At 39.5% G+C, this 26,190-nt stretch overlaps 1 pseudogene; it reads right to left on the bottom strand.

Annotated features, from left to right (window-relative positions):
* Positions 1-864: 864 nt before the first annotated feature.
* LOC142431741 (mitochondrial import inner membrane translocase subunit TIM14 pseudogene) lies at positions 865-25,237 on the bottom strand (annotated as a pseudogene).
* Between the last annotated feature and the right edge of the window lie 953 nt (positions 25,238-26,190).

Genomic DNA, 26,190 nt, shown 5'->3' with positions numbered 1-26,190 from the left:
GATGTATGGTTTCATCTTACATAAGTAAATACATGAAGTTAATGTCTTTCATCATCCATGAAGTTAGAAAATACAAAATCATCCATGAAGTTAGAAAGTACAATTGTGTTAGGCTAAGTTGCTTAGAAATGCAAACCTATGACATTGGTCATCAAAAAGGTAGTTGGGGTATTCATGAGAGACACAAATCCTGTTCCTTTCAATGTTTGAGTTCAGGGAGCAAAGAGAAGTCTGAACTGGCAAGACCAGGTGACAGGGTAGATGGGACAGACAGTGAGGCCGTGCTGTCCTCAAGAAATGAGCAAGTATATTGTCACTTGTGTTGGGAAAATAAATTATTTGGTGCACATTTTCTGGTCTCTGCCTCACCACTGCGTTTTTGCATTTTTTAAAAAATTTCTTCCTAATAAGCTCTTGTGATTATCCCAAGTCCTTTGAGGAAAATCTATCAAGTTTATCTTTTTGGAATCCAAAAAAAGGAGTTTCCATAGCCGTCTAACCTGACCCTTCATCCTTCAGTTTAACTGTTCTAGTGGATCTCCTTGGAAAGCACTGCTGACAGTGGATATTTCTTTTTTGTGTGCTTGTGTGTATAGAAACGCTAACAAGGTTAACATAAATGTGTTACTGAGAGAACTTATAAGAACCCATCCACTTACTACAGATCCATGTTTCAGTATATTTTTAATAAGCTTGTATACCTATGAGCCAAACCCTTTAGCATTACTTTTTTAAATTTTATTTTTAATATATTTTTAGTAGCATTACTTTAGTTTCCTTAAAAAAAGCTTTCAGGAATTTTATTATAAAAAGTCAGGCTCATGTATAAGCTAATAGGTACTGAAAATTAATTATCCACTTACTTCATTTTTTAGCTTGGCCTTTTAGTATGTCTTTAGCTTCATTGATTTGGACTGCTATATAAAGATATCCTCTCTCATCTGGGTGATTAAAAGCATAATTCTTCAATGAGAATCTCTTATTTTTCCTTCATTGGCAGTAGGACTTACCCTCAGAATTAATGCTGCCTCCTGTTTTGTCATTTTGGGTTCAAATCCACCTCGGTAATAGCCATCGGCATGCAAAACATAATGGCCTGCAAATCCCACTGTAGCAATGGCCAGTTCAACTGCTACCATTGTATTTGCCCTGGCCCTGGCTCGGTTGCCCTGCCTCTACTGGGCGCCAGGTTCATCCTAGCTTGGGCCAAGGCCGCCTGCCCCATGCCTCTACCAGAAAGCAGCTACTAGAATTACTTTTTTATTTATTTTCTTATGTAAAAATTTATTCAGAAATATAATTTTAAAGAGAAACTAGAAATATACCATGATCAGATCCCACTGATTTTGTAAAATGAATTTTATTATTATAAACATTGAAGTGTATGTCTTTACCCTCACATGTCCTCCTACATAATGTAGTTATTCATCTTTTTATTCTTGTAAAGCATAATACCATGTGAGGATTTCTTTATATCTCTTATTTCAAGGAAACTGAAAGTACAACATTTCTATCTCCAGCAACATTTATTCACTTCCTTTTAATTAATTTTTATAAAATTTGGAGCCTTATCCCCTTATCTTTTTCTCCAATAGAATTCTTCATAAGGACAAAAAATGTTATGTTATTAAAAATATTATTTCTCCACAATTATTGAAATAACTATAATACCATAGAAAATATGGGTACATGGTTGAAGAATTAGTTCTTATTTCTTTAAGTGTGATGTGATAAAAAGTGTTCAGTGCTCTTACACAAAGAAGGTTTGGGGCTATAGTAAGAACAAGAAATCATATCCTTCAGTTTTCAAAAACATTTTGAAATTTATAAATCAGCATGGTATATGATCCTAGTACTCATGAAAAATATTGGAAACATAGATTCAATTTCACTGATATACAATCCAATACACCCAAATACACTTGACGTTAGTATATAATTAATATAAAATGTTATTAATGAAGACAAAATTAATAATGAAGGGTAAATATGTCTCTTAAGGTAGAGAATGGAGATAAGATGCAGGTAGAGACAAATGCAAGGTAAAGAAGTCATGATGGGGTTGTGAAGACCAAATGAAAGATGGACACAAAGCAGAGAGAGAAATATGATACAGGATACAAAGGGTCAGGATGTCCAGATAGAATTAGAATCAAAATAGAGGACGGATAAAAGATCCAACCAACCCCAAACCAAACTCACCACTATCGAAGCAATTACCACTCCCTGCAACCTATAGGGCAGGGTAAAACTGCCCTTATGGGTGTCCAAGTTTGTAAGTCCTTATGGGAGTAGAAAGTCACATCTTTCTCCCTCAGAAAAGCAGGTGGTTTCAAACTGCAGAACTTGTGGTTAGCACCCTACTATGTAAGTCATTCCACCAACTGGGCTATCTGCATACAGATAGAGGAAGCAAAATCAGTGACCGATGCAGGTTTTACTTAAGATGAATGGTCCAGGCATGCCGGTAGACACAAAGTGGCTGGTGGATGATGCTTATTAGATAGAGGGTGGGTGCAAGAGGTAGGGTGCAAACAGGATGGAAGTGGGGACAAGGTGGGACTATGGTGAAGGATGAAAATATGTTAAAGGGTGTAGAAAGGATGCAAGATGAACACAAGACAGAAGGTGAAGGAAAGGTAAAAGGAAGGTGTTCTGAAAGTAAAAGAAGTAGAGTGGAGACAAAATAGAGGATGGAGAAAAGATGGATGCAGAGTGGGCATGAAATATAGACAGAAGATTTATATAAGAAAGGGGTTGTCAGGTGGATACGAAATGCATGATGGAGATAAGATGGACAGAGGGTAAGTGGAGGGTGGACATGAGATGGATGGTGGAGGATAAATAAAATAGTACACTATTGAGATATTTTTGATAGTAATTATTTGAAAAGCAGTATGTATTTTAGCTTTATAGCACATCACAACTTGAACAAATCTTACTTTGATTAATTAAAAACAAAATGTGGCTGCCATAGTGGACTGTATATGTATAAACATTCTTTGTATGTGTAAAAATATTGTATAGAAGAAATAATTAGCTTCTCTTTTGGAAATACAATCTGAAACTTAAGAAATAAAATACCTTTTGGGACTTCCAATATTTTCTCCTAAGGATTCCAAGTTTCACTGCCATTGAATGTATTCCTACTCACAGTGACCCCATAAGGCAAAGTAGAACTGCCCCAGGAGATTTCTGAGACTGTCACTCTTTATGGGAGTAGAAAGCCTTGTCTTTTTTCCATGGAGTAGTTGGTGGTTTTGAACTCTTGGCCTTGTGGTTACCAGCTCAATGCTTAATCACTATGCCCTCAGAGCACTTTAGCCCTTTCTAATGTCTGATTTTTAGCTTCATGGTTATCAAATACCATCTATCAAGTACAGCATTATCAAATATAGTATGACAATATTTGACAAAAACAATTAATTTTAGCACATACAATCATCTGTTAGGCTTTTTATTGTTGACTTCTAAATATTATTTTCCATTTATTTAATATAATTTATGATTATTGAAAACATAGATCATTGCTTGGTGTAGCAAATGATATATGTTATTAAACTCATATATCTTTATGAACAAAATGCCAAAATATTAATATCGAAGATAATCTAGAAAGAACATAGCACACATGCTTAGATCTTTAACAAAAACTAAATTATGGAAAAAAACAGAATTTAATATTCTTATTTGTCTATGATTATTTTCCTGGTATTTAAAAGGGTAAAGACATGCAAAAGCGATGGAAATAATGTCTTTTTGTTTGATACTACACTTGATCTCAGTCAAAAGGTCAAGGCGCAATTGGTATTTTTGTTTGAATTGGAAAAAATTAGAAAACAATTATCTACATTATTATATGTCCACTTACTATGTTCACAGGGTTGACATGCTATGGTTAGATGCCTTTGAGTGAGTCAGTCTCTGCTCAAACAAACCCTGCGAACAACAGAATGACACACTGCCCAGTCCTATGAGTCCCCACACGTCCTGCTCTGTTGGAACCCATTGCTGAAGCCACTGTGTCGATCCATGTTGTCCAGGGCCTTCCTCCTTTGCACTCCCTCTCTACTTAGAAATGACGTACTACATGGACTGGTCTCTCCTGATAACAAGTCCAAAATATGTGAGACCTGATCTCATCGTTCTTGCCTGTAAGTCATATTCTAGTTCTATTCCGTCCAAGACCAATTTGCTGGTTCTTTTGGCAGTCCGATGTACTTTCAATGTTCTTTACCTGCACCATAATTCAAATACGTTGATTCTGGTTTGGTCTTCCCTATTGAATGCCTAATTTTCACATGCATAGGAGGCGATTGAAAATACCCTGGCTTGTGTCTGGGTAGATGGGAGAAATAAATCCAGGGAGACTCATATGGGTCTAAGAAAGAGCTTTATATAAAAGAGAAATTGTATATTGAGAAAACATCCCAGCCCAGTCCAGATCAAGTCCATAAGTCCGATATTAGCCTATATGTCCTATACCAGTCTATAAATTCTTCTGACTCATGCAACACATGCAATGATGCTGAGTGCAGGAAGATCACAGTCCAGTGGCTGGAAAGTCTTATGGATTCAGTGGCAGTAGAAGCATCTTAGCGCTGGCGTGAGTCTCCATGTGGCTCCTCCAGCTCCAGGCTCTGGCTCCATCCAGGTAGCTTCATCTGTCTTGTCAACAGGAATGTCTCGCAGGGATCATTTCTGTGTGTCAGCTTCCAGCGAGCTATTTCTCTCCTTAGCACCTCCAAATGAGGTCATCAAGCTGCGACCTGATTGACAGGCTAAATTCCACCCCTTTGCAAGAAGACAGGAGATGATGTAACTACTACAGCTTGTGTCAGGCACACTTAAATCCTCAAAATAACATCCTTGCTTTTTAACACTCTAAAAAGCTGACATATTCTATGTTATTTATTAAATATTCATTATTATTATTAAAATATCCCTGATTTTATTTTTTAAATCATTTTATTAGGGACTCTTACCACAATCCATACAAACATCAATGGTGTAAAGCACATTTGTACATTCATTGCCCTCATCCTTCTCAAAACATTTGCTCTCCACTTAAGACCCTGGCATCAGGTCCTCATTTTTTCCCCTCCCTCCCCGCTGCCATCTCCCCCATGAACCCTTGATAATTTATAAATTATTATTTTTTCATATCTTGCCCTGTCCAACATCTCCCTTCACCCACTTTTCTGTTGTCCGTCCCGCATGAAGGAAGTCACATGTAGATCCTTGTAATCAGTTCCCCCTTTCCAACCCAACCTCCCTCAACCTTCCCAGTATCGCCACTCATACCCTGGATTCCCTGTGTTTCCAGCTCCTATCTGAACCAGTGTCCAACCTTTGGTCTAGCCAGACTTGCAAGGTAGAATTGAGATCATGATAATGAGGGTGGAGTGCGGTGGGTGGGAGGAAGCATTTAGGAGCTAGAGGAAAGTTCTATGTTTCATCGTTGCTACATTGCACCCTGACTGGCTCGTCTCCTCCCAGAGACCCTTCTATAAAGGGATGTCCAGTGGCATAAAGTGGATTTACAATTGCTTAGATGAGAAAACAGTGCAAGTAATAAAATAAGAGACATGTTTATGTTGACTTATGTTGTCCACATTTCCTTGAACTTTAGTATACTTCTTTGAAAATTAGGATGATCACATGCTTCAGTGTATCATGTTTTAAGAGCGCTGTTATTATTAAGCGTCATCATGTTGTTCCTGACTCATAGTGACTCTTATGTATAAAGTGGCACAGTCTTGTATCACCTTGACAATTGTTTCTTTTGAGTCCACCGTCTCAATCATCTGAAAATCTTTAGTGATTATCCATTATGATCTAAATAAAAGATGAAAAAGTAAACACAAACTATCCCAAGCCTGTTCCTAAATTTTTTTATCGCTTTTATATTTTCTAAAATTGAGGTGGTTTTATTCTTTATCTTTACCTCTGTTAGAATTTAAGTAGAAAGAGGGGAAAATTACTCTTTGTCCTACTACAATTTTAGGTGCTATTTGACCTGAGGAAATACATTGGACACCATTCTAGATGTACAAAAAATGCTAATGTAGGGTGATTGTTATAAAAATTTTATTTAGCCACTTGTAGATCAAGAAAAGGTTACTTTTAAAAGTTACCTTTCTTATTTCTTATTTTGCCTTCTATTGGGCATTATGAACTAGGAAGTTCTGTGTATATGTCATCCAATAAGAATAATGAATAAAATGATTTCCTTTCCCCCAAATTAAGTTTACATGTGTATTAGTTTACCTGAAACAACTTGCTTTTACATTTTATTCATACCAATAAGTGTCTGGTCTGAAATTTGGATAATTTTTTGGAGTATCATGTTATTGCTGTCCTTCTCTATCTAAGAGCCCTGGTGGCATAGTGGCTATAGATCGAGTTGTAATGCGCATGGTTGGCAGTTTAAAACCACTAGGAGTCTGGAGAGAGAAAGACTATTTTCATCAATAGTTAAAGTCTTGGAAACCCACAGGGAGTATCTAGTAATCAGTATTGACTCGATGGATGTAAGTTTTGTTGTTGTTGTTGTTGTTGTTTTGCTTTACACACATGCACGTGCAGGGATACCCCCCAGAACACAGATTTTTTTAAAAAAATCTCTGTATTTTTTTTTTTTACAAAACAACCTTATCACCTTCAAAGAAGTCTCCATTACACTTAATATATTTGTCAAATCTGCGATTCCAGTCTTAGAAATATTTTTCAAACTCATCTCTTTGGATGGCTGACACTGACTCACTCCTTTTTTCCTTCATCTCTTCTACGTATCAAACTGTTGTCATTTCATGTGCCTCTGCATATATGGAAACAAAAAGACATCACATGGAGTGAGATCAGGTGAGTAAGGTGCTTGGGACAAGAGAGGCATGCTGTTTTTTGCCCAAAACTGGTGCACTGAGATGGCTGCCTGAGCAGGTGCATTGTTGGGGTGGCAAACCAGTCTGCCATCTGCCACAAATCAGGTCTTTTTTGTGGCACACTGTTATGAAAGCTCTTTCAGAGCCACTAAATCGAAAGATTGATTACCAGTCTGACATGGTGGAATGAACTCCAAATTCACTACTAGTCAACATTTTTCATGTGCTTGGGAAGTTGACAGATGTCCAGAATGAGGTTTGTCATCGATTGATATTTCACTTTTTTTGAAACAAGAAAGCCACTCATACACTTGAGTTTTTCCCAAAATGCCGTCCTTGTCAGCTGAGTTCCCCATTACAACAGTTTGTGTGGCATTTGCCCTGAGCAGGAAACAAAATTTCACAGCTGTATGCTGTTCTCTTAAATCAGCCCTCACACACACAAAAAAAGAGGTTTGAGTAAACTGCTTTTATGAAAAAATTCACTGTGACCAGAGAGAAACTTCCTAGGTAACACCACTGAGTGCACTAACTGAGAGTGAGTTGCTGGATGCTCTCCTCATGGGAAAAAGTCATACTACTAAAGCTCCACCCAGCAGAGCTTTTTTCCTGTTATTTTTTGGGGATATATATATATATATATATATATATATATATATATATATATATATAGAATATGTGTGTGTGTAATAACACAGGAGATTATAGTAGTGAGAGATTTCTTTGGGTGGGAAAATTGGTCAGTTTTAATAGTGTTTTAAGATTGGAATGGGTGGTTTATCAATTTTCATTATTGAAGTTGTGTCTGTCTTCAAAGCTTATTTTTCATGCTGCCTCAGTGTGTTGAGAGAACAGGAAAACTGAAGAACTCATTTGTATATGCTTACAGTATCCAATCAATTTGCATTAATGAAGATTTTAAACCAGCAAATTAATTTGTGAGGTGACTGATTTGAGTGAAAGCCCTTAAAAGCCCTCGGGAGAGCTATTTTGAAAGCACCACACACAAGGCACTATATTTAGAACTACTGTTGAGTCTCTGAAATCTCACCAGTGATAATGGGCCTATTTATGAAGCTAGGATTACCTCCTAATGGAATTCCATGGAGGATGAGGAGATGATTGCTGAGTAATAAGCACATATCCTCAGAGGCTATTCGAAGAGTATCAATCAGTGGAATCTGCATGGCCACTGTGATCCATTGCCATCCAGTAGATCGGGATGCAGAGTCGTCCTATAGGGCAGCGTAGGACAGCCTGGTAGCATTTCTAGGGCTATTGTCTGCATGTCAGCTCATTGCCACACCTTTCTCCCTGCATAGTGGCTGATGGGTTTCAGCTACTGATCTATCACTGAGCAGCCCAGTCCTCGAGTCACTCCACTCTTAGGACTTAGTGAAAGACCTCCTCGTTCACTCTTTGAGTAAATATTTAATGTGCATACATCATGAGCCATTTCCTCTTGTAAGCTCCGGGGATACGGCAAGACAAATGTATATTCTGCCTTTGTGTTAAAAATTCTAAGGTGAATCTAAGTAAATAAAAGACATTTTGAAAGTGAAAGATGCAAAGGAAAAAAACGTTTCTCCGTCTCCATAACCCTTGACCAGAAGAACTAGATGGTATCCAGCTAGCAATACCGACTGTTCTGGAAAGGTGCACATTAGAAAATTCTAGATAGAGTAGAGAAAACTATGGGGGAAAAACTAAAAATCATGAAGGAGACCAGACTCATTGATGTGATGGAGAGAAGAGGGGTTGGGGGAGGTGTAGCTGTTTGTCACCTTGACTGTGGCCACTTGTCACCCGTCAGGTATGCAGCCCAACTTAGCTCCATGTTGAATGGGTTGTGGCCATCCAAGAGTAATCGGGAAAAAATAACAAAGTGACTTTTGTAGGAATTCAGTTGGTGATAGGCATACCTGAGTGAGGCGAAAGGTTAAATGCTCACCTACTAGTCCAAAATGTTGATGTTCAAACTCACCCAGAGGCACTCAGAAGATCTGCTTCGGAAAAGTCGATGCTTTAAGCATCCTATGGAGAACTACAGGGGTGAAGTTCTGTTAACTTCTCAGTCACAAGTGAACCCTTTAAGGGACTGAGTCATTTGCCTTGAAGCCTCAGGACCATAATCACAAAGGACAGATAGGTTAAAAGGTATGGCGTTTCCATAAAGGCAGTGTTCTATATCTTATTTTGTTGAACGTCAACCGGCATATTAACAACTTGTAAACATCCACCAAAAATACAGCTATCGCCCTTCCCATCCAAAGAAATGCAGTGAGGGCAACCAAAGACTCACTGAAACAATTAACCCAGAGGAATCATGGGCCACACAACCCACAAGCTCCAAAACCCAACAACTAGACCGTACCTGCTATCACTCCTCACTGCTCCGCTTGGGATCAGAACACTGTGGCAGGAAAATGTAGAACATTCAAAAATATGTAACTGGCCAGTCTTACTGGTCTGATAGAGATTGGTGGAAGCCCTGTGACTTTGGCCCTTAGACACCTTTCAAACCTGAAACCGATCCCATTCCTGGAAGTTGTTATTCTTTAGCCCATCACCAGGTACGCCATAAAGGGAATAGTAATGCCAATGGGTAAAGGGAGATGCTTGCAGAAAAGGAATCAAATATTGTTTTGGATATATCAATTCTTAGATGACTATTTGATTTTGAATATCCTACTGGACAGTGTCGAGCTCAGGGAAGGATGTGACTAGTTAATAGAGACAGGGGACTTGGACAGGAGTTACGTCCATCAGAAGAGGACACATTTCTTAGTAGGCAGTGATGTCACTGCTTGCTAAGTGGGCAGAATTCAGTATTCTCTTGCCTACTTACTACAGTCAAATATCATGTAAACCTAACTTTTATATGCACTTTATTAAAACAAAAAATTCATTGGACATATTGTACTGCAAGGTTTGAGTTATTGCTGTGGTCTGAAGCCAAACAAGTCTACAATATTTGTACAGTATGTATGTATAGGACTGACACATTTCTGGACTAATGACAGCTTTGATTTTGTATGATTTCTGTACTTTCCTAGAGTGAGCATTCTTGGATAAAGCAGAAGCTTTCCTGATAAGCAACCTAGCTACTAAAATCTCTCTGCAGGCAAGGTTCCCAAAGACCAAGATCAGGCTCAGACCCTGGAACATTTTAGCCAGGGCACCGATTATGTAAAAGCAGTCCACAGCCAGAGAATGATTTCAGGCCATGGAACCCCTTCTCTTTTTCCCGGAGAAGGATGACAATTGAAGTACATTGTATGTTACTTCTGTATTTATGGCTCTTTTCTTTCAATTCCAAGGACTGCTTGAAGTAACAAATAGGAATCTATAAAATAACCCAGGATGCGTGGATGAGATTCCAACCTAGTCTCACGAAAAGCTCTTCCCCTGAAATGGAGAATTAGAGCATAGCCAGCAGAACCACGCCGAGGAGAGAATCGCTGAATGGATTTTTGCTTCCTTCAGTATCTATCTTTTCATAAGAACAATGCTTAGATGTTGCTGGTTACTGCTGACGGCACCGGGATATTTCATTTTCTCGATGTTGTCCACTTCCCTTTCAAAGCATTGCTTCAAAGGGCTGTTCACCTAGCCAGATGGCACTGCCTAGTGTCTGAGAACACTTGAAAACTACTTGGTCCAGCCTATCAGCTCGTTCTATGTATCCCAGCCCCGCTGCAGGTCTGCAGGGGAAAAGCAAATAATCCAAACACAAAACCCTCCCAGTCCGAGCAATAAGTTTACCCGATTCATTCATAAGATGCTTCTACATTTTTGCTGTTTCCAAAGGAGCCTTGGTAGAAGAGTGGTTACATGTGGGGCTGCTAACCACAAGGTCAGCAGTTCAAAACCACCAGCTGCTCTGTGGGAGAAAGACAAGTCTTTCTACTCTCATAAAGAGGCAATAGCCTAGGAAACCTACCAGGGCAGTTCTACTCTGCCCTATAGGATGGCCATGAGTGAGTGAGAATTGACTCATGGTAGTGAATACGGAGGTGATATTTGTAAGTTGACTTTTGGTCATGAGAGTTGCTATATGTTAGGACAGGGACGGGGACTCAAACGACACTGATTCCAATTAAGCTCAATGTGCTTACTTGTGCAGAATCAAGTTTGTACCCCATGAACCTTCTACGATAAGTGAAACGGATGTTCTAAGGGTGCAGACCCTTAAAGCCATCAACCACGTTTTCCCTTCACCGAACACCTCGTGGAGATTAGAAATTTCCCCAAAGGTGTTCCAAGCATGTTTTGATTGGAATATTGGAATTCACGTGTCAACCAACTTATGGAATGCCTTCAGTACAAAGCCAGGGCTTGAATATACTTATTCCAGTGCTTTATTTTCCTAAATCCTTTCTTGCAGCATCTTATTCATTCGCTATTTCCCTAAAAGTCTTTGTTGAGGACTCTGATATTTACTGCACCTTCTGTACTGCAACTCCCACTCCAAATATAATAGAATCTGCTCATCTAGGACCCCCCCTTCCTTAAAAAGCAAAGACACATTCTGTTTCTAATAGTATTAGCATGAGAGGCTCTGTAAAAGATGCATCCAGAAATCACACACCAACACCACCACTGACATTCTGTGACAATCTAATTGCAATTCTGTCATCCCAAAGAAGCTCTCTGTAGTCACTAAAAATGATGCCATAAATTAGCAATCAACCGGAAAGAGACAGTTTTAAATGCAACCTCTTAACAATTTAAAGCTGGTCTTTGGTACCAAACACATTACTGGGACAGATAAGCATTATTTGAAAGCAAATGTGTCTCTCATTTGTACTTTATATTACATCGTATGATCCAAAGGGGCATCGCATGGGCTCCGTGGGGATGTTAATATTGGCGCAGTGTTGAGTGGTAGCTGCACTGCCTTGGTGGTACCAATAGCGCCCCCATGGCTGAACGGTGTAGAATGTTCGAAGAGAGCTGAACATTGAGCAGCTCAAACCTTGTTTCTATGTCTGTATTCGAGGGCAGAGGTTAAGAATATAGACTTTTAAAGACATGATAACTTGATTGCTACTCTAAAGTGACCCTGCCCAGTTCTAAAATGTCTAGTCACACGTGGCTATGTAGCTTTCAATGAATTAAAATTAAACCACATTTAAAACAAGATCCCCAGAGTTCCGAGTGTCATATTCCAAAGGTTTAATATACAAACAGGAAAACGAAACTCATTGCCTGCACATCAATTCTGACTCATAGCAGCCTAGTGGACATGACTTATTGGTGTCTACCAGGTTGGACAAGGAGAACAGATGTTATTTCCATCCCCGCAGAACATTCTATTGGACAGCACGACTGTGAGGCAATCAGGCTTCACTGCCACGGTGGATAATCGATCTTCACTCTCATCTCTTCAGTCCTAGACATCATGATACAATTTCGATCGGTTCATGCTCTCCTCTTTAAGACAGCTTTGCTCATGACCAAGCTCTACAAAACTTTACATCACACAGGCTTTATGTACCGGGCTCACTTCAGACCCTGACTCTCAGCCCTATACCCACATCCCCACTAATCCCTCTGTGACCTCTATTTTTGGTCTTTGGATACTCCAGTTTTGTTTCCTCTTAGGAATGGTTGTGAGCCTGGGCCACGATGAATCAGAACCAACTGGATGGCAGTGCCTTTTTTTTTTCCTTTGGACTGTTTGCTCCTTTATTTTTATATGATTTACATTTCTGGTTAATCAAGTGTGGCATTAAGTTTAATTTCTCCTGAAAGATCTTGTATAAAAACTTTCTTATGGTCCATCATCTTATTTAATTATATATCTGTGTTGTTATTTCTGTCCATTGGCAATTAGCAGATTCTGATTCATATAATGTCTGCTTCATTCAAAAGGAAAGGGAATCTGGTCCGCCTCTCAAGGAATTTCTGGGTAGATTCAAGTCTTCTACGTTTCATTTAGTCATCAGATATATTACCCTTTGCTTCACCCAGGTAGTACTATATATCCTAATTTATCCAAATTTTGATTATTTGTTTATTTTCTTGTTTGACCTCGTTTATTACAATATTACCAACATGAAATCAGCAATCTTATATCTTTTGTTTTATGCCCATCCTAGCAAGTTGTCACAGATACATATCACAGTAAATAACTTTAAGTGATGGAATAGGAAAAGCAAACTTGTGCAAGCAATTTGACTTCTCTGAGCTATAAATGAGTTTGTTTGTATAATCCTCACAATTTCTCTATGAAGATGATACTAGTAATTTTCTCCTCTAGTTTTCTAGGTGGAGAAAATGCTCAGCAAAGATTTAGCAACCTTAACATGTTGAATAAAAGTCAATGTATAATAATAGACACCTCTCTAGGCACCCTAACCAATGCAGTTAATAGGAACTTTTGGAAACAAAATCTAGCAATTGGTAAGGAAGCAGAAATGCAAGCAATATTAAGGGCCAACAGATTTCCATCTTGCTACCTGGAACCACCCACTCCTAGCTTTTGTTTCACCTATTCAGTGACAACATGCTGTCTCTGTTAGTTCCTGCTGACTCATGCGAGGCACAGTAGGTGTCTGGCTTAACCAGGTCAAGCCAGGTGAGTTTTTCATGAAGCCTGTTTACAAGAAAAAGTTGAATTTTAATATCCAATTCATCAAACTATCAAGTAGACCACAATAGGGATAGTAGCAAGGCCTGGGAAGATGAACTAAATTCCCTTAAGGCTTGCATGCTCATAAACGTCTATCTGGATGAACACAGGAGGGCTCTGATCATTAAATCAGATTTGGTTAATTTACTGCACCTTTTAAGATCAATGGATATAAATCTGAATCCAGTTTTCATGTACATAATATAAAGCTCATATGTACCTGCTGAATTCCCAGGATTTGTATTCGCCTGACTTTGCATACCGAGGAAGTTGATTTTGATATGACTTGCTTGATTCAAATAAGCAAGCTGTCTTTCCTTCAGTCGTGCACATTCTAATGAGGAAATGATGATTCCATCGGTCTCTCCAACTCCAACGTGAAATGGAATGGAATCAACTAAGAAATAGATCCCTGATGCAATAGTGGGTTAAGCTTTCTGCTACTGACCACAAGGTCAGCAATTTGAAACTACTAGGTGAGAGAACAATGAGGCTTTCTACTCCCATAGAAGTTTCCAGTCTCAGAAATCCATGAGGGCAGTTTTACTCTGTCCTGTGAAGTCACTATGAGTCAGAACTGACTCTATGGCAGTGAGTTTTAGTTTTGTATGGTGAACCGGTCTGGCTGTTGGACAAAGACATCAGCTCCTTTACATTCAACACTAAAAATGCCTTTGGCTTACAACATAGATAAGATATTGAATGACTCAAAGTTTGTCAATGATACAAGATCCAGACAGAGGCAACCCAGTGAAGATACATTCTAGATAGGAAATGAAGGAACTGGTAGCTGACTATCTTTTTAATGAAAATACCATATAACATTATATTCAAAAGAGACTTCAGGTGTCAGTTGACCAATTTCCAAGGACAATGGCAATGCAGTGGTAGAAAGATTGCCTCCCATGCAGGAGACCCCAGTGTGATTGTTACTTCACCTGTAGACCACCACCAGGTGTCTGTGGATATTTGTGTGTTGCTGTGTTGCTGATGAGATCTCAGTTTTCAGACAGACTAGTAGGAAAGGCCTGGCAGTTTCCTTGTGAAAAAAAAAAGAGTGAAAAACGTTCTCAACAATCGAATCCTCTTATGAAGGATATCACAAGGGATCAAGGGCTAACTAGTTGATAACAAACAACCACATCCAATATCTAGTCAGATGTGAGTCTCAGATACTGAATGTGACCTGTTCAAAGTCACGGAAATATCAGATGTTGGAGCTTCAACTGGTCCGCGCCCAATGAATACTAGTCCAGAAATTTTTTTCTTTTAATTATTAAGCTTTAAAGTTAAAAAAAAATAAACTGGTTCACATGAGATAGACTTTTGAATATAAAAAAATTACTTGACACATCATTAAGCACCTAGTTACTAAAGCAGGATACCAAGAAAAGCTGAAAAACAGCATGGTAGTATGCATTTTCAGGATGGCATAGCTGTCATCCAATATAACAATAGGAAGATCAACTTTAATTTTTTTTTAATTCTGAGTCTCTCCCGGTGATGCACTGTAACAAAAAATAAATAAGACAACTGTTTTCAATTATCTTTTTTTTAAAGTTAGGACATGTGTTATTTAATTATCACAATGTATCCTCCTCAATCTGTCTTTAACTCATGATTCTAAATTTGGCCCATACCCTTAAACCCACAATCTGCTCATAATTCCCCAAATGTGCCATATTCTTTTTTACTTCTCTGTTTTGCTTGGGATATTTCTTGTGGCTGATGCAAACCATGAAAGTAATTCACATTTCAGCATTTAGAGAAATGGAACAGAGTGGTATTTTCTTATTATATTAAAATTGCCTGGCCTTTCCTAGTTTCCTATAATAAGATGAATGCAGTTCTGTCGTCCTATTCTATTAAGTCTTTCAACAGTTATTGGTTGCCTACTATGTGCTAGACTAATGTGTTACTATGTGTTTTTTTTTTAGTTAGAAGGAAATGACTTCATGTTCCCATAGGAGCTAATGGCCCACTGAAGGTCAAAGACTCATTTTTTTCCCTTTATTGCCCACAGCTTCTAGTGCTATTTCAATATGCATATTAAGAGCTCAATTTTATTAAATAAAAAAAGCATGATCCATCATCTTTAATGTGATGCTGGAGCTTAAAGCAACCCAAGGTCACCTCTTGATAGAAAGTGAACTGCTCAACATCTCTGGGAACCATGGTCAAAACACATGCCCCACTTTCCAAAAACACTGAATCCATGCCATGTATTCAGATAAATCTCAGTCATCATGAAATTGACTTATTATCTGACTTCCTCCCTACAGATTGACAGGAAGGTAAATTTATTTGGAGTATCTGGCCAAATAAGGGCATTCCTATGGAGAAGGAGGAGTTGTGAATTTAGGACAAATTTGGTCAGCATGAGGTTCTCATCAGGTGGAAGGTGGGGAGGAGACAGTTTGTGTTAGACATCTTATGGATGGATGAGCAACCAGTTGGCTTTAGGAATGAGAGGAAGGGTTCTAATGCCACTTTGCTTTCTCCTAATGTAGGTCCCATCCCTCTGACAAGACTGGGGTACTTTCCACTTGCTTAACTGCTTACCAGGTTGTACGTCTCTTTATTTATGATTGAAAAGGACATAAAAGCAAGAACTAAAATTATACACAGACTTAATTAGAAACATAGGTGTAACAAGGGATAATGGTACCTAAAGATGTAGCTATAGATACTGACTGACAACTTCTCTGTAGACCTATGATCGCCATATTTTGACAAGGACCAGGATCATTTTTTGTGCCTCAGTACAAGCATCATGTGCACAGCTGATATTGGAGGTTCAGAATGAGAATTGTAAAGAAGCATCTCATCTGATCCTCAGGAAAACTGTTCAAAGTCATTGTAACAGGCATTAATTTAGGTGACTGTAGTTTTCTTATTCAATTTCTCTCCCCAAATTTGTAAGTCCTCTAGTGCTTCGAACTTTTTGCTCAAACCCTGAATCAGAATATGTTAAATTGGTGCAATCATTGTCTATTATAAAGTAGTAGTATGTTCTCTTACATATCCCTTCATGTTGCCTGAACCCCTTTGGTAAGACCCATCCACACACACACACAAATACACAACACCCCCTACCTTTAGGCATCCTATTACTTTCTTTCAAAGTTTTCAATTCACTAAAAATTTGTTCTTAATATGTGTCTGTAAATTAAATACAGTTATGACTTTAAATTTTCCTCTTTTTTAAGTTTACTTAAAATGAATAATTTTTTTCTTCCTCCACAAGACATGCAAAATGTTAACAAACACCTTCCAACTCTTTCCCGATTGATGTTTCTTCTGTTCTCCTGAATATGCATTCACAGTGCCCTAAACAAGGAAGGTTTATCAAATAGTGTGCTATATTTCACCAACATAACATTAAAAGCATTGATATTTGACCACTTTTGACATTCAAAGAAAATAATTTAACCTGGTTCACCCCAACGATTATAATATGCATAGCCATCTGTTGCATTCAAAATTTCATAGCAGGGTCATTGTTGATCTAAATAGATATATTTTTCTCGTTTTGTACAGAAGAGTGGCATATCATGGATACAATATCACTTACTAGGCACAAAAGAACAACCATATAATATTTTTAAATTTGTATAATTTAGCAGTGAGGAAACAGTTGCATGCTGGTTTAGGCTTTGTGACACTGTTCCAGAGTATTTACTAAAATTATCTAAACAGAATTTTAATGAAAGAATACAAGTCTAACAGGAAGCCAGAGCAGAAATGACATTCTTGCCAAAATAAACCCCCAGTGAAATGAAATTCAGGCATGATGCAGCAAGGTGCATTCAGAAAATAATCAGACAGAGAGCATTGTACAGTCGATTATGGCAGATGTAGTTAGGTTAAAATGCAATATCTTATCATAAGCGCTCCCCTTTGGCCCATTTTAAAGTTGGTTCTATTAAAAAAAAACAGTGAAGGGGAAATACATTTAGATTAGGCTCCTGGTGACTCCCCACTGACCATAGACAACAGATTTGCATAGCCCTGCAATCATGCAGAATGCATTACAAAATAGATTATTGAAGATGCAGTTAGGTTAAAATGTAACACTTTCTCTTTTGATCCATTTTAAATTGGTTCTAGTCTTTAGTATTTTCTGTTTTCTTTTCGATCGAGAGTTTTCATCTGTTTTACTTTCTTATTATTGTTAGTTTTTTAAATATATATGTTTTTCTGCATATGAAATCCAGGATAAGCCAATCAATAGACAGTAAACCGATCCATGGTTGCTTGGGGCAGACGGCAGAAAGGATTGAGGGCAATGAGAAGGTAATAGCTGTGAGTGTAAGAATGAGGAAAACGTTCTACAACGCATCGTGGTTGTGATTGAACAACTCTTCTTGATGCGATTGAACTGTTGACTTGTACGATATGTGAATTATATGTCAATTCAGCTGTTTATTTTGTTTCCTTGAAACGTACAGTAGTGAGTGGTGAGTGTGTCCTCATGCACATGTGTGCACTCGCTGTAAGGAATTGGGGTACAAATCAAAAAGGTGGTGCTACCTCCTGGAAGAAGGAACGAGGTGTGCAGGAAGCGAAGATCCGCGTTTCAGCAACAAAAGGAGGGCATCGACGTCATTGGCATTAGCAGCCAGAGAGCCTCTTCTCCAACCCGACTGCTCAGCCGAGGAAATCACATCTGTTTGGGCAGCTATGTTTCAATATTCCAGTGATGGTGCTTAAATATATAATTAGTGCTCAGGGATAAGAGAAGTGTAAGTAGTGACGTGAAGATTTTTGTGTGTACAAAACCAAGAGATGGATGCCAACGTTATCATTGTCGCCCAAATCCCACTTTGAAGTTCGGTCTATGCATTCCAATGATTTCTTTCTTACATTCATTTATAGGTAAAATACTGTTTCTTTTCTTTTTGTCCACTGCATCCCTTGGGTTTCAGAGAATAACTGAGCTCAGGTCTTTGGAAGAACCACTGCTGATTTTTTTAATGCCTTGTAAAATATTTCTGAATCAATAAATAAGGAGATTTTAGGAAGAGATGCAATATTTATTGATCACCCACTATAAAACTTCAACTTCAGATAGAAAAACTTAAAATACAAACAATGCCAAGAAGAAACACGTATTCACTCCATAGATATGTTTTAAAAAGCAGGAAAAAACCATTTTAACATGGTTGAGGATTTAACTGGCATGTACAGAACATGTCTCATGTGCCGAGCACATTACATGCCTGGGCAGGCAGCCTCCAAGATGACACAGTAATCCCCATCTCCAGGGAATTGATGCTTTTTTGTAATAATCCCCTTTTCTTAAGTGGAGTTTGAGCTTAGTGTCACTTCTAATGAGTAGAATGCCGCAGAGGTGATAGTATGTCACTGCGGGATTAGGTTATAAAAAGACTGTAGCTTCCAGTGTTCTGTAAGTGTGTTTTCTCTCTCACTTTCAGGGATTTTCTATTTTCCATTGGGTCTCTCCATCTAGGAAAAGCCAGCTGCCCTGCTGTGAGCAGCTCCAAGAACACACACACACATATACACACACACACACACACACTGGTGGAGAAACTGGAGGCACTAGCTGCCCAGCTCCCAGGAAATACACACACACACACACGCACACACACACACACACACACGTGGAGAAACTGGAGGCGCTTCCTTCCAACATCCCACAAGGGAAGGAGTCTCCTGGCAACAGCCTTGTGGGTCTACTTGGATGTAGACTGTAGCTTGAGTCAAGCCTTCAGATGATGATGCTGACCAATCACTGTTGACCAGTCGCTCAACTGCAACCTCATGAGACATCCCCAATCAGAAACATTCCACTAAGCCACTCTTAGATTCCAGACCCTCAGAAATGTGTGAAATAATTCTTTGTATTTTACACTGCCAAGTTTTGCAGAAGAAGCCTTGGTGGCCAGTCATTGAATGCTCAGCTGCGGGCTGAAAGGTTGGTGGTTTGAATTTAGCACTCATTCTTCAGAAGAAAAACGTGGCCATCTGCTTATAACAAGATTCACAGTCTAGGAAAGCTCGTGGGGCAGCTGTCCTCCAGCTTGCCGGGTTGCTATGAGTTAGAAGCTATTTGATGCCAGTGGGTTTGGTTTCAGATTGAAGCCACTGTATTGCAGCAGTTGATATCTAATATGCATGCATGACTTTATGGTATCCTCTTAAATATGTGCTGTAGACATCGTTAGCTGCCATTGAGTCAACTCCGACTCATAATAACCTTATTATGTGCAGGAGAACCCCATCCTGCCTGTCCCTCCCTTGGCCACTTTGTTTGAGGTCATCCAGGCAGCTGCTCAGACAATATCTCACCAAGGGTTTCTATTGTCGTCCTTTAAGTTACAAAAACATGATGTCCTCTTTTAGCAGTTGATCCTTCCCCTTGCTGTCCTCAAAGCAAGCAACCAGGCAGTGTCTGTTGTGCGCAGGACTTTCCTTGACTATTGAAGCCCGACCCATGGAGATGATCCTGCTAGTACTTGAGACACTCATGGCAAAACATCCTGCTTCACGGCCAAATGGAAGTGACCACAATAAGACAAATGAACTAGTGTGTTGGATATAGATATGAATACTGTTGCTACTCCAAAGGAAAATTAATATTGGAATTTGAGTTGTGTTCCGTGAGGCTCTCCATAGATTCCCTCACAAGTAAACGCCATCTGAGATTGTAGGGCTCTCTAGAACTAATTGAGGTAATTCTAGTGTTTACGCAACATCTACTCCGCTGGTTTTATTTCTGACCATTTGGGGCTCCCTCTTGCGCAGACAATCCCACTTAAGACGAGGTGCTCATATCCTATACAGCTGCTGCAGGCACCCTGCTGCTCCAATTGCAGCTGGGGACCTCAGACTTTCCCAGCAAGCTCTGATTAGCATCTCACACTTGCCCCTCCTAATGCAGATGCCCGAGTGATCTGCCTGCACCTCAGGCTTCTGCTCTGTTGGAACGCTGCCCTTTGCCTCTGTGTACGGAAACACTCTGCTACCAGCACATTACAAACGTGAGCCCTTTGCCTCCATGTCTAAGCTGGGTACCCTTTGGGGAGCTGGGGAACTCGTGCTTATTGTGTCACCTGTACATTCAGATCGCTTCTGGGGTCGGAAGGAAGGATAAAGCCGAGTTAGGCATTCCGGGGTCTTTTTGTAGATTCTTGGTGCTTGTTTGCTCTTGACTTTGACTCACAGCCACCCAATCAGACCAAGTAGAACTTCCCTGTCGCGTTCACAACGCTGAGATCTTTACAGAAACAGTCAGCCACATGCTTTTCTGAGAAGTGCTTTGTGGTTTTGAACAGCTGACCTCTTGGTTAGTAGCTGAGTGCTTGACCACAGCACCACCAGGATTCCGAACTGAAGTCTTCCCAGATGTAGTTAAACTTAGAAACCAGCAAAAGAGAGAATAAGGAGTGGGGGGCGGGGGGTGGCGGGAGGAGCGGGAGGGAGAGAGAGGCCATGAGAGCAGGCTTGCTTGCTGACTCACTATATCAACTTGGTTTTGCAGAAGAGTAACCAGGGACCCGGATAAGCTGAATGTGTTCAGCCCTAGCCTCTTGGTGCGGGACCAGTTCAATCAGCGGAGGCCTAAAGTCAACCTTAGGGCTCTCCCAGCAAATCCCCACCCTAAGTTTAGTAAGGATGTTATCTTATGAACTTAGACCGCTCGGCCATGTGCACGTATCCTGCTGTGCCCTAAATTCATACGCATGGGGGTTCCCAATCCGTTTTATGAATAGGTGTCTGTCATTCAGGGAATCAGAGCTGAGGTACCGCCCCCTTTCTCCTTCTCAAAGCCTTGCAACAAAGCTTTGTTCTCTTTCTCAATTTTGTGCACACAGAGCAGGGATGTCTCTGGTTTATTTACCATTTGGCCTCTCAAGTCCTTTGGATCTGCCTGTGGCGAGTCCAGCACCCCTTCAAGCCTCCGACCTTCAGCATGCCGTAAGGTTTCATGGTCAGAAAGGAAGAGCGAGTCTCCTCTCCGTGGCAGAGAGGTTGCTGGCCCTTGGGACAACTTTCCAAGGATGGGCAGTGTTTTGTTCTGTGGTGCATAGGGTTGCTATGGGACAGAGCCCACTCTATGGCCCTTAACAACCACAACAACTCTTTAAGGGTAAAACCCATGAAGTGGCTGGTGGTTTCCAACTTGGCAGTTAGCAGCCAGCCTAACTGTTGCGTGAGTGTATGAGTGGCAACAAGTAAGAAGGGCTCATTGGGCAGGCTCCCCCAACTTCAGACCCTAACTGCATTCGCACTAACTTGTATTTATGCATTTTTTAGTGATGGATTTAGGAAGAAATGTAAAATAGCATCCTCTGTAATGTGTGGCCACAATATCAATTGAGATGATTGTACTAAAAATTCATGAAAACATTTTAAGAAACTGGGTTCTCATGTTGTATGATATCCGGTATTTTGTAGGCCTCAGTTTGGATCTGGGTATAATATCTTTTCTGTTTCATTTTGTTCTGAGAGTCAGCTTCTAAGCTTCTGTTTTTGTATCAAGGTGAAGGCCATGGATGATGTTTTTAACAGAGCAATCTAAAAATCTCATTTATTTTTCTCTCCCAAGAAAAATGGTTCTTGCTCCTGGCTTGTACTCTGGGCTTTTAACAGTTACCCTAAGACGTTTTTTATTTGGAGAATTAATAAAAATGAATTCATTTTAACACAGGTTTTGTGCTTATAACAACCTTGAAAGTAACTCCCATGAAAATTTACACAATGTGTTTCATCTAAGTGAAAAGGTGATTTTGAAAGTAAAACTAGTATTTCCAGAATAAAAAGGGACGAGAAATGGGATGCATCTTGTGTTTGCTCCCAGATTCTTCGAATGATTTTTCTGACTTATAAGTATGAGTCAATACCTACAATGTCCCCCATACTAAAAAAGTGTTCATACTTGAAATGTCAAGTTGGGCCATTGGTCCAACCAGACAATTTGGCAAAGAGGCACACTGACTCCACTATCAAGACCGTTGGCTTCTAGGAAGAATAGGTCTCTCAAACAACTCTTGTCCTTGCCTGTGGGAGATCTGAGTTCATCAAAGTTCCTTAGACTCCTTGATAGATGGATAATCCAATCACCCACCTGGAGTTTCTAGGCAGAAATTGAGGAGTTCTTACCGTAGCCAAAATCTCTTCCTCTGTATGGACCAACGTTTCTGGACAAGAAGAAAAGAATCTATCGCCCACCAAGAAGGTAGACAAGTAGACAATGTCTCCAAGAGTCTTCTCTGGAGGTAGAAAATCATGGGTTATATCATGGTGTTCTAGCTTCCAGCGACTGAGACTCCCATACTATTTTTTTTAACTTTCTTTTTTTGACATTTCATTCTAAATTTCATATCCAAGTTCACTTCTAAATTGTTGCAAGGTATGAGCTATGTTTTAGTAACAACTCCAGATTAAAACACGAACACACACAGACGTTACTATAGCTGCAAAAGAACTCCTTAGACATGCTCCTAACTCTTCCCCGCGCAGCCGGAAGCAGACAGAAAACTTGGTGCCCTTTGTCCCTTATGACTTAAGGATTGTCACAGATCAAGGGGGGGATTTGAAGTCTCTCAGACAAGGTTAAACTTAGAAACACACAAACACATACACACACAGAGAGAGAAAATAGGGCTGAGTCACTTGCTCTAAGTTACTTTGATGATGTGTCTTCTTTCAAGGTTGTTTTTCAGAAAAATACCTATTGGGATCAGCGGAGTCTATGCCGTCCTGGCCTGCCAGGCCTGTGCAGCTTAATCAAACCGCACACAGTCTTATGACATATCCCCAGCAAGACCGCCCACTCCAAACATGCTAGGGAAGTCATTTTATGAACATGGAAGGCAGAGCACCATGCACATACTTTGACTTGCCCAACTGCAAAACTATGAGGTTTCCAAAGGCATTTTATGAACATATATAACTTCCCTTTTGCTCTCTCTGTAAAAATAAAGATCCCAAGCTATTTAAAGCATCAGGTTTGAGGAACGCTCCCCTGGCTCCTTGCTCAGTGTTTTGGGAGTAAAGTGACTTTTCTTTGTCCGGGAACAACGTTCAGAGATTGGATTTCTGTGTGTACCAAGCAGCGGCCCTTTTGGTTTATGTACCTCATCATGTATTAGCTTATTCAATAGCTATCTGGGATAACTCATGGAAATAATTTCACATCTCATTCCTTCATTAAGTTTCCGCAAAGCGAAGAAAGGTAACTTGTCTGTGTGTGAGGATGCTTAATCTGAGTTTATCTTTTACCTATGAAATGAGAAGAAGCAATCTGATAGGTCTTGCTTTCCCTGTGTAGAACTTGCCTACTTGATCTCAGTGCAGCTTTGATTTTCCTTTATGTGTTTTAAAAGATGGTCATATTCATCTGAGGAATGCAAATGTCTTTTATAGTTTACCTCCTTTTAAATCCTCAGAACCCTAACACACACACCCACACACACACACACACACACGTACTGCAAGCAAATACCATTCCAATTAGGAGGAAGCCCGGTGTGATTTTTTTCACAGAAAATTTTACCTAACAATTAACCATTGTGGTTGGATGTGTCAAGTTGTAGAGCTGCCATGTGGGTTTTCTGGGCTGTGCCATTTGCATGCCCATCTTGCCACGTCCTTTCTCCCGGAGTGCCTCTGGATGGCCCTTCTTTTGATTAATAGCCAAACATTTATCTATCTTTGGCACTGCCAGGGCTCAATCACTAGTGAACAGACCTCACTAAAAAGGCTGGTTGGGGCAACAGTGTGTGGGGTGACTGCTTTAGGTGCAGAGGGGTGAGGGAAATTTGTGGAAGGTTCATGACCTCAAGGCCCTTAAGAGTGGCCCTTTCCTCCCTTGGAGTGGTTTAATCATCACTATGTATTGGGCACTCCCCATGTCCAGGACACTGTCTCCTGTTCTCGGGTCTGCTCTTCAATATAATCTCCTGGAGAATGGGGCTGAGGACTTAGATCAATGTCTTCAGGTCATAGATAATCAGTAGTAGATCGCAGATATAAAAAATATAGTTTGTGTTTTCCAAATCCAAACACAGAATCGTGTTCAATATCCTTTTTCTGGCTATTATTACCAGTATTAATAATAAGAAGAAGAAATGAAAAATGGATGGAGGAAAATATTAATAGTAGATAAAGAAGAAAATAGTATGGATATATTCCAAAAAAGGAAAAGCACATCGTACATTAACAATCTGCATGAATGAAATTAAAAGAAGATTTTCAGGTATAAAAAACCATATTCCAATAGATGCAGGTAGTAACCATACATATGCATAACTATACAAAAGGTAGTTTATATCAGGTTACTGTAAGGATTCTAAGAGAAAATCTGGAAAAATGTGCTTTAATGTGTAAGTTTATTTATGTGTGTTTTATATAGAAAACATCTGAGTGTTACACGAAAATACACTGCCACGAGTCAGTTCTGATGCACAGTGACCCTGTATGTCAGAGTAGAACTCCTCCTTTGCATTTGTGAGATTGAGCATCTGTAGAGGAACAGACAAACTCATCTTTCTCCCCAGAAGCAGTTGCTGTGCTTGAACTGTTGACCTTGTAATTAGCAGGCCAATACTTATCCCACAGTACCACTTTTCGTGTCTGATCTGAGATTTCGAGGATCTACATAACTTGAGGAAGACATGCAATGAGACACGCCCATATCAGGGGGATGCAGATTTGCTAAGTAGTGGGACTCTGAGTCCACAATCATTATGCTGGTTCTGTCTAATGCTGATGCTTCTTACTAAAGCATGTTGCAGGGACACAATGGAGATATGAATAGATAAAGAATATTTATTAACCCCCACCATCTGTGCTGGGCTTGTATCAATCACTTTGAATTTAGCTAAATAAATATAATATCCAGGTGCTGCAAGTAGCAGATTAAAAAAATGCTTGTCCTTGACTCTGATATTATTTTTTCCAGTGATGTATCACCTCCCCTCTCACCTGCCGCCCCCTGCTTTTTGGATACATGTTTCTAAAATATCTACTTGCATATTATTCATGAATTCACCTGAATAAATAGAATAATAAGAAGTGGAAAGTTGCTCATCCTTTTTGGGTAGAAAGGCCAGTGGATCTCAGGGGTGATGAAGAGTCCCAGTATCTCTAACTCTTAACACGAGTTCCTTGTATCCATGAAAAAAAATATTGAATGCATCAACTGAGAGAGATGGGAGAGACATCTGTTCAAGGAAGCAAATACTAGCAGTTTCTCATGGAATCTGAGCCTATAGACAGAGTGAAGCATACCAGCTATTAAACTAGATATGCTGAATCAATTCAGTGTCTCTATTAAATCCTAGACAAAGGGATGAACAACAGAATCGTGGGTGAAGGGAGAAAGCGGATGGTGTAAAATATAAATATATAAATAATTTATAAACTATAAAGGGTTTATGAGGGTTGGAGGGGGGAAGGGGAGGAGAAAAAAGAGGAGTTCCTACCAAGGGCTCAAGTAGAAAGAAAATGTTTTGGAAATGATGATGGCAACATATGTACAAATGTGTTTGACACAATTGATGTATGGATTGTTATAAGAGCTATGAGCCCACCAATAAAAATATTTATTAAAATTAAAACCATAAAAATCAGAAATCAAAATAACAAATTCTAGGCAGAAAACGAACAAGAAAAATAAAGATTTTAATTAATTTATGG

Source organism: Tenrec ecaudatus, chromosome 18, assembly GCF_050624435.1.
Source record: "Tenrec ecaudatus isolate mTenEca1 chromosome 18, mTenEca1.hap1, whole genome shotgun sequence".
NCBI lineage: Eukaryota > Metazoa > Chordata > Mammalia > Afrosoricida > Tenrecidae > Tenrec > Tenrec ecaudatus.
Note: the sequence above shows the minus strand (reverse complement) of the source record. Positions and strands in the feature narration are given on the sequence as shown.